The following is a 9,261-nucleotide window of genomic DNA, read 5'->3' on the forward strand; positions in this document are numbered from 1 at the left end:
GATCGGATACTGGAAGTGGCCTCTGACAGTGAGAAGGTTTCGCTGCAAGGTCTCCGCGACAAAGTTCTAATAGGACAGTTTGTGGCGGGGGCTAAGAGTCAGGGGTGTCAGACTTGAGTTAAGGAGATTAGAGTTGTCCAAGTCTCAACAAACATTTCCTGAATTGCGTGATGCTGCGCTGGAGATTTTTCGTGACCTTGAGAGAGCTCCAAAGGCAAAGCGTGCTCAGACAAGGCAAGTCGTCGCAGATTGCGATGAGGAAACACATGATCAGAGATCTGATGTGTTTGTTAATAGTGCAATGGGGAGCAACGATCCCAAGCATAGGACAGAGTTGCAACAGATGTTGCAACAGCAGCATCAGATTATTAAGTGCCTGCAGGAACAGCAGGCCCAGTTGCAGAAGCAACAGGATCAAGTACTTGATCTTATGAAGCATTTGCTTCGTAGTCAGGAGTCTAAGGTTGTAGACAAGGGTGAAGTTGTGAAACCTTTTGGGAGGAAACAACTTGTTTGTTTCTCGTGCAAGCAACCAGGCCATTTTAAGAGTAGTTGTCCGAACCGAGACAGGAGTGCAAGCACTAGTAATAGTGGCACGCCAAGCCCTAAGGCTACAAACCCGGTTACTGTTCAGTCAGGGGGTGTTGCAGCCACAAAGTAGGGGAGAGTTAAACTGACTCCCCTCACCACTGTGGGCCAAGTGGTTGAGGGATTTGAGAAAGAGGCCCCGCCCAAACTTCAGACTGATAAGGGAATGGGTTCCAATGTTAGGTCAGTAGATGAAGTCCTTGATAAACTGGTACGCCACCAGTCCAAGGGCGCAGGTAGAATTGGCAGGTGTCCCAGTTAGCGTTGTTCTTGACACTGGGGCGGAAACCTCCCTTATAAGTGCAGCATTTTATAGGAGTAAATTGGCCGCACATGTGACCGGAGTGGAGCCCGTGGGTACCTATTTACGCGTGTTTGGCGTAGGACCTTGTGAGGTACCAGTTGAAGGATATGTCCAGATTCCCCTGAGGGTTTTCAACCAGACGGTTGAGGCACATTTCCTTGTAGTAAAAGAGAGCCCCGAGGTTGGTTTGGGGAGTGGGCGTGGCCCCGTTCTTTTGGGTTGCAATGTTTTGCACCAGTTAAGAAACATGGTGGTAGATCCCTCACACCGAGATGCAGAAGCATGGAATGTGACATTACAGTGGTATAATCTGACTAAAAGGGAGCCGGGTAGGGTTTCGGTAGAGCAAAAGAAGCCTGTAGTTGTCCGTACGGGGCGTTGCACGACATTTATTCCCCCAAGGGAAGTGCGTTCCGTAAAGTGTAATGTGCGTGTACCTTCAAATGTGTGGGAAGGGAAGACTGTGGTGCTAGAGGGAATTCGGGATAGAATTTCGGGAGGGGGAACAGCATCAGCTCAGTTGGATCCAGGGTTAAGCAGTGGCTTAAGGGTCTATGATGCATGTGAAGTTGTGCGTGGGAACAAGGTAAATGTTCTTGTAGCTAATATGGGTGCACAAATGTTAGCTATTCCCCCACATTCTCAGGTGGCATTCCTCAGTGAGGTGTCCCCAGCCGTTCAGGTTGATTGTGATTTGGAGGGTAGTCAAGTGAACGTTTCTGTCAATAGGATAATGACCCTGACAGGTGATAGTTATTACGACACGGGTCCGGAGGAGCAGAGTCCTCCAGAGTCAGATTCAGTATTGGGGAGCGATGAACCACAGAAGTCTGAGATACATGTATATAAGGATGGAAGTTATTATCAGTTACCACCAGGAGTGGACTTAGGTTCATGTGATTTGAGTAGTGAAGAGCTAGATCGTGTTGTACATTTGATTCAGAAACACGATGCTGTATTTTCTAAGTATTCACTTGACTTGGGTACATGTGACAAAGTTCCACACAAGATACACACTGTTGATGAGGTGCCAGTGAGTCAACCGTATCGTAGGATACCTCCACAGTATATTGGAGAGGTTAAGGAGTTGCTTCAGAGGTTTTTGGAGCAGGGTATCATCCAGAGGAGTGGCAGTCCGTATGCGAGTCCCATTGTTCTCGTTAAGAAACGGGATGGTGCTGTTCGCATATGTGTTGATTATCGGAGGCTAAACGCGAAGACGGTACGCGACGCGTTCCCGCTGCCGCGTATCGATGAATCGTTGGAGGCTCTGCGTGGTGCGCGCTACTTTTCATCTCTCGATCTTGCGCACGGGTATCATCAGGTTGTAATGGATACGGAGTCCATTCCAAAGACTGCTTTTCGTGTTCCTTTTGGGTTATTCGAGTACACCCGGATGCCTTTCGGGCTTGTAAATGCACCGGGCACTTTTCAACGCACAATGGAAATGTGTTTAGGTGATATGAACCTCACCGAGCTTCTTATATATCTGGACGATATCCTTGTATTTTCTGGCGATGTAGAGGAACACATTAGTAGGCTAGGTAAAGTGTTCACCAGAATTGCTGACTTTGGATTGAAGGTAAAAGGGGGGAAGTGTCATTTCTTCCAGTCACAAGTAACTTACTTAGGACATGTTGTGAGTTCTGAAGGCATTTCTGTCGATGCCGACAAGGTCCAAAGGGTCAAAGACTGGCCGGTTCCCACAAGATCTGGGGAGCTGAGGTCGTTCTTAGGATTGGCAGGATATTATAGGAGGTTTATTGCCGGGTTTTCTAAGATTGCAGCACCTCTTCATGAGTTATTGCCCTCATTGGTCAAGGGAAAGCCAGTTGTGAATCAAAAGAAGTTTGAGTGGACAGCGGAGGCCGATGAGGCATTCTGTAGGTTGAAACAGGTGCTCACGGAGGCTCCGGTGCTTAAGTACCCAGATTTCACTAAGCCGTTTGTGCTGGAGGTCGATGCCTCATTGAAAGGCTTAGGGGCATGCCTCGCCCAAGAAGATGAGCAAGGGAGGCGACATCCAGTTGCTTACGCTAGCAGGGGGCTTAGGGGTGCTGAGCGTAATTATCCCGACTATAGTTCGTTTAAACTAGAGTTGTTAGCGTTAAAGTGGGCGATTGTCGATAAATTTCGTGATTACCTTGTGGGGGCGAGATTTACAGTGTTGACAGATCATAACCCTCTTGCACATCTAAAAACTGCAAAGTTAGGGGCGTGTGAGATGAGATGGGTTGCTCAACTTGCTGCATTTAACTTTGGCGTTCAGTTCAGGTCAGGGGTTAGTAATAAGTGTGCAGATGCTCTTAGCCGGTATCCTGGCCATTGTTATTGTTCAGCCAGTGAGGTTGAACAGGTGTTCCAGTCAATGGTACACTCCACTTCAGTTCCACTTCGGGTAGATGTCTCACGGGCTGCCGTTCGTGAGTCAAATGTGCAGGATCACTCTCCAAGCGGAAACCCGCCGAGTGTGTTTCCATCATGGACTTCAGACCAGTTGTCGGCCTTGCAAAAGGACGATCCGGAGTTAGGAATTGTTTGGAGGCGTTGGGAGGCAGGTTGGCGTCCAGGGGAGCCAGTGGCGGATTTGGGTTCTGAGTCACCCGAGTTGAAAGCGTGGGTGTGGCAGTGGCCGCGTTTTGTTGAACGTGACGGGGTTCTCTGCCGTCAGGTCAACGATCCATTGCATGGAGAGTTGTTTCAGATTTTACTGCCGAAATGTCTCATCCCTCGGGTTATGCAGGGTTGTCATGATGGATGGGGACATCAGGGTGTTACCAGGACTTGCTCACTCTTAAGGAGGCGAGTCTATTGGCCCAACATGGCTACCATGGTACGCCGTTATATTAGTCAGTGTAGGCAGTGTATAACCGCGAAGGCCATGGAACCTAAACCCAGGACGCCTATGCGTCACCTACTTGCGTTTAGACCGCTCGAGGTTGTGGCGATTGACTTTGTGAAGCTTGACAAGGGAAAGGGTGGTTATGAAGATGTTCTTGTCATTACAGATGTTTATACCAGATTTGTGCAGGCGGTACCTTGCAAAGATCAACTTGCTGTTACGGTAGCCAAAGCTCTTATACAGCATTGGTTCACTCGTTTCGGGATCCCTAGTAGAATACATAGCGATCAGGGAAGGAATTTCGAAGGGGAAGTAATCCGGGAACTTTGTGCTTTGTATGGGATAACTAAATCTAGAACAACACCCTATCACCCTGAAGGAAATTCACAGGCAGAACGGTTCAATAGAACATTGTTCGGATTAATTAAGTCCCTTAGTGAGCGGGATAGACGCAAGTGGCCTGAGTTCTTGGCTCATTTAGTGTTTGTATATAATGCCACGCCACATTGTGTGACTGGGGAGGCACCGTATACTCTCATGTTTGGGAGAGAACCAACTATTCCTTTAGATCAGCTTCTTGGGAAAACTGACAGTGATTGGGGCCAAGACTTTGTAAAAGAGCAGTCACAGTTAATTGATAGAGCTAACGAACTAGTCAGTGATAGAGTAGCTAAGGTTTGTAACCGTAACAAGGCTGCTTACGATGTGAAAGCTACTGCAAAACCTATTGGAACTGGTACACAAGTGTTGTTGAAGAAATGTGCATTTCGGGGGCGACACAAATTGGCAAATGCATATGAGAGCACACCCTATGTAGTTGTTGGAGTTAATGACCATGGTGATGTGTATCACATCCGACCATTACTGGGAGGGGAACAAAAGAGTGTTCACAGAAGGTTGTTACGGGTTTGTCCGCCAGAATTTGGGGAGTCAAGCAGTAGTAGTGAAACTGAGTCAGATGACTCTGATTGGGGTTTTATTGAAACCAGTGGTAATGCTGCAGAGCAGACTCTGAGTTCGGGTGCGAAGCTGGTTGACCAACAGAAAGTAGGGGAGCCAGCCACGGGGTCTAGTAGGGATGTAAAGCCTCTTTGGAGATCCAAGCGGAGTACCCGTGGGAAGCATAAGAACCCATTTCATTTGCCAAGGTCAGCGGTGCGCTGAGTATTTAATACCAAGGGTTGGTTGGTAGTTCCCTGTGTATGGCTGAATGTTGGTTTAAAGGCCGACTGTTGGGAAGGACTGGGGTATCCAGCTTCCTTGCGGGCGCCCCAACTGGATAGCAGCGCAGTGTCTACAGCCACCGTAGTCAGGTTTGTGGTTAATCATTGGGTGTAATCAAGCGGGCAATGTGTGTTGGTGAGTCCCACTACCAATGGAAGTAGTTCACATGTTTGTATTGTTTGGACATAGTTTTGTTAAACGCCTTCGCCACCAGCGTGGATCTGATCTGGGAACCAATGATCTGTGTTCTAGGGAGAATAGTCCGGAGGCGGTACATGTCTCTATGTGTAAATTAGTTAAAGAGTTTTCAAGTTGGGGTATTACGCCAGATGTTGTTGTATTCTTACCCGTTTTACCACGAACAAGTGGCATGAGAAGTTACCAAGTTTCATTAGAAGAGTTCAATGAAAGAGTACAATGTTTCAATGAGTTGCTAGAGTGTTCAGCATTCACAGAGGATAGATGGTGGCTGTGGCGACACAGGTCCCTGAGAAATCCTAGCTTTATCCTTGACGGGGTACACTTAAACCAGTTGGGTATGATGCATTACGAGAAGACACTCAGCCGGCTTGTTAAGTTTTTTGAATTTTGAGTTTTGTAAATTGACCAAAAAAACCCCTCTGGGTCTACTTTCTAACTTGATGTATGTCAGTATTCTGCTTTGCTAAGAGTAGCAGGAGTTATCATTGTACAAATGGACACATTGTGTTACATGGTCTGTTTTGCTGTTTATTTAACTGAAATTGTTAAAAAAATCATAGTTTGTATTGATTAGTAATCCTTGCGATCTTCAGGCGCAGATCGTTAAAGTAGGGGAGGATGTAGCGGAAGGGTTTCAGCAACAAATAAGTTTCAGTATTAAGCACGTACACATTTGACTATTGAACTCGTTGGTATAATGGTATTTATATCACGAGAGGGCGCTCCGTTGTTCTAAATTGAGTACCTGGTATCCGTATGTATGTACTAAAAATAGACCTTGTATCTGGGAAGACGGTGTGTGACCTCGGGTCAGGGAGAACAATAGAATTGGGGTCTTCCGTTGGAACGTACGTAAAAAGTTGTCGTTTTGGGGAGTTGGGTTGTTGTTACGTGTTGCTAACACTGAAAACGACATGGCGCCCTGAGTGTCACGAGGGAAGACTCACCACTATATGTTTGCCAGGGGATAATTCTTGAATCAGGGGGGATACTCATCACTTTCACATCATTTATTACCTGTACCTGCTGTGACTGACTGGAAGTCTACTCAAATTTTGGGAGAGCTGGAATAAATGCCAGAATCATCAAAATCAGACAGCCGTGTCTCAGGGCATCTGTTCGTCTGTCAAGAGACAATTGATACCCCGGCTCTACGCGGAGCCCCCTCAACATACTACACTAACCTTAGCCCTACCCTAACCCCAGACCTAACCCAAACTCCATTTTGACCCTTAGCCATAACCCTACCCCAACCTTAGCCATAACAATAACACCGTAACCCTAACCGTAACCTAACTCTACCCCAAACCCAAACTCAAATGTGAAAAATACTATCACAACTAACCCTAATTCTAACCAACCCGAACCCCTAATAATAACTCTAACCCCTAAACCCTAACCCCGTAACCCTAACCCTCGCCTTAAAATTAACTAACGGCCAATGAGGCACGGATTAACTAAATGACAAAATTAAGTTTCAGTCAGATCAAAATTAAATCTAACATCAGTTACTTTTGTGGGGGAAAACTGAATGGGCAATGCCCGTTTTCCGGCGACAATGGCGTAAAACCAAAAACTTACTGATTTGACACTCATTGCATTCTCGCTGTCTTTTCTTTTGTTGAAACTCCAGCAACTAAGGAATGTTCGTTTCTTTTGAGTTGATGTCATCATTTTCCTGCTTGTGTTTTTCGAGCAGACCTGTCTGGCCAGTGATGGATCAACTATTTACAAGAAAGAACGGCAGATGCAACGCATTTTGTCGCAGCTTTGGGGTAACCCAAGAAGATATGAGACGTATCGTTTGTAAGAATTTCTCTTTAATTAAAAAATATCAAATTATTCTGCAGTTGAAAGCGAACGAAATTTGTTGTAATAGCCAATGGAAATGTATTTCCATAAATAAAATATAAGGCGGCGAGAGCCGCCCGACCGTGCCACCCCTGGATCTTTTACTCTTGAATCATCAGTAACAGACATTATACACCACACAGCTTTTCTACTGAGATCACTGAGAAGAAATCGACCCAATGTGGTTGGGATCACTAGGCCTATCGAAAATTTAGGAAATTAATATTATAAATGAAAAGACATCAGCATCCAATCCTTTAGCTCACTGTATTCGATCCTAGAAAGTTGCCTTGTGGGTTCTGCGCCCAGGGGACATGAAAAAAATGTGGTGAGGGGGGAAAAAAAAACAAAAGTTATGCGGTGTTGACCAAGCATTCAGGCGCACGGACTCCTGAAATTCGCTACGAATCGCAGTTACCGGCTTCCATATAGGACTCTTCTGGGATCTCGGGGTTCCCGGCCCAACGCACTTCCTCCCTGCCCATCCATTTAACCCCAAAAAGGGTTCGAGCAACCATGCAAGGGAGGAAACGAGACAGGCCCCTAAGCCCTGGCCGCCGAGTCGGCCATACGTCTCGAACCTGTACTAAGGCGCTCACCTGGACTTCGCGGACAGTGCCAGCCGCAGAGCTTATCCAGTAGGCTAAGGTACTGCTGGTATTTGACGGGGTGAATTAGAGTCTCTTATAGCCACTGACTGACAGCAAGCGTTGGGAAAATAAAAAACCATCACTGGGATTCGAACCCACCGCCTCACGATCTGACGACCGCGAGCTTAACCACTCGGCCGTCTCTCAGACATTGCTTTCGCTGTTCATATTAAGGAGATAACAAAGTCATTAACCTTACTGGGAGGCTAGGAGCTTCACAACTGCGGTTTAGGGGTGACCTTCCGTGGGAAAAAAAGTCTTCAAAAGTCATCGGTTAATGAATGGCAATTTGAAAAGAAAATGAACAATCATTAAATGGGCTTTAATTTGACGTGCGTCACAAACGCCTGGGAAACTCGTATTTTCCCGCTTTTTTTGAAGTTCAGATATTTACCACAGTTGGCTAGTTTTCAGCACCATTGCTACTCCCCTGACTCTTGCAGAAGAATGTAAAGTTTGTTTGGTCTGACTCATGCCAAAATGCAGTTGAGAAATTGAAGACAATGTTAACAAAGGAAGCATTTCTGGCTGGGCCCAAGTTTGACAAGGCCTTCAAAATAGCCATTGACGTTGGTGTCGGTGCAGTTTTGCTCCAAGATGACGAGTCAGGCGTCGAACGACCGATCAGTTACTTCTCGAAGAAGTTGAATAAACACCCAGCAAAATGTTCCACAATTGAAAAGAAGGCATAATCCTTGCCTTGGAACAGTTTGAAGTTTACATTACGAGTGCTGGACAAACGATCATTTATACTGATCACAACCCACTTCATTGTGTTTTTGGAGAAGTTTATGACCAAGCTTAGAACCCGGCAAATATTCTATCGGTGGAGATTGATTTGCAACCTTATCCAATCAAGATAGTCCACATTCGAGACGGTGAGCTTAACCATTCGGCCATCTGAGATACTGATTTTCACTGCTCATATTAACCTTAACAGAAAGAATGTTGCTGTGTAAACACTCAGTGATTATAACGTTACAATAGAGCATCACGTTTCAAAAATACATATTCACACAAACAATGGTCATCAACATTTTACAAGCTCTCCCTGACAGCTTCTCTTTACTTTTTTGTTTTAAATGATCGCGAATCAATAAGTCCCTGGACCGTGTCCATCAGGTTCGCATGTTAACTTCCTGTTCCATGGTTCCATGTATGGTTGCACTACACCAACTACGCGCCCTTAGAAAACAGTGCAAAATCGGACCAAAACAGGGCCGCCTGTTGACTCTCGCGAAGAGGTTTGCCTCCGTTTTTTCTCTGGACATTCAAGATTATGTCCAGAAGATCACTTTTCGTTTCAGTTGCATGGGGGTTAGCCACGAAAAAAAAAATTATCGCCTTTGAACGAAGATACCCCCAAAATTGCAGTAAAACTAAGTGTTCATTTCTAAATGTAGCTGCCCGCCTCTGTCCAAAATAGGCCCGGAATATTGGGCATTTTGTGAAGGAAATACCCCGAACTGGAAACTGTCAGTCCCATATTCGGGATTTATCGAAATATTTCTATGATCCCTCCTGATTAAGGTCTGTCTTATTGTAAAAATCCCGAAAATCACAAAATCACAAAATATTTATGAGCTCGCGCGCAGAAATGC

The sequence above is a fragment of the Acanthaster planci genome, linkage group LG08 (genome assembly GCF_054643075.1).
Source record: "Acanthaster planci isolate LZ-2023a linkage group LG08, COTS_SCS, whole genome shotgun sequence".
Taxonomy (NCBI): domain Eukaryota; kingdom Metazoa; phylum Echinodermata; class Asteroidea; order Valvatida; family Acanthasteridae; genus Acanthaster; species Acanthaster planci.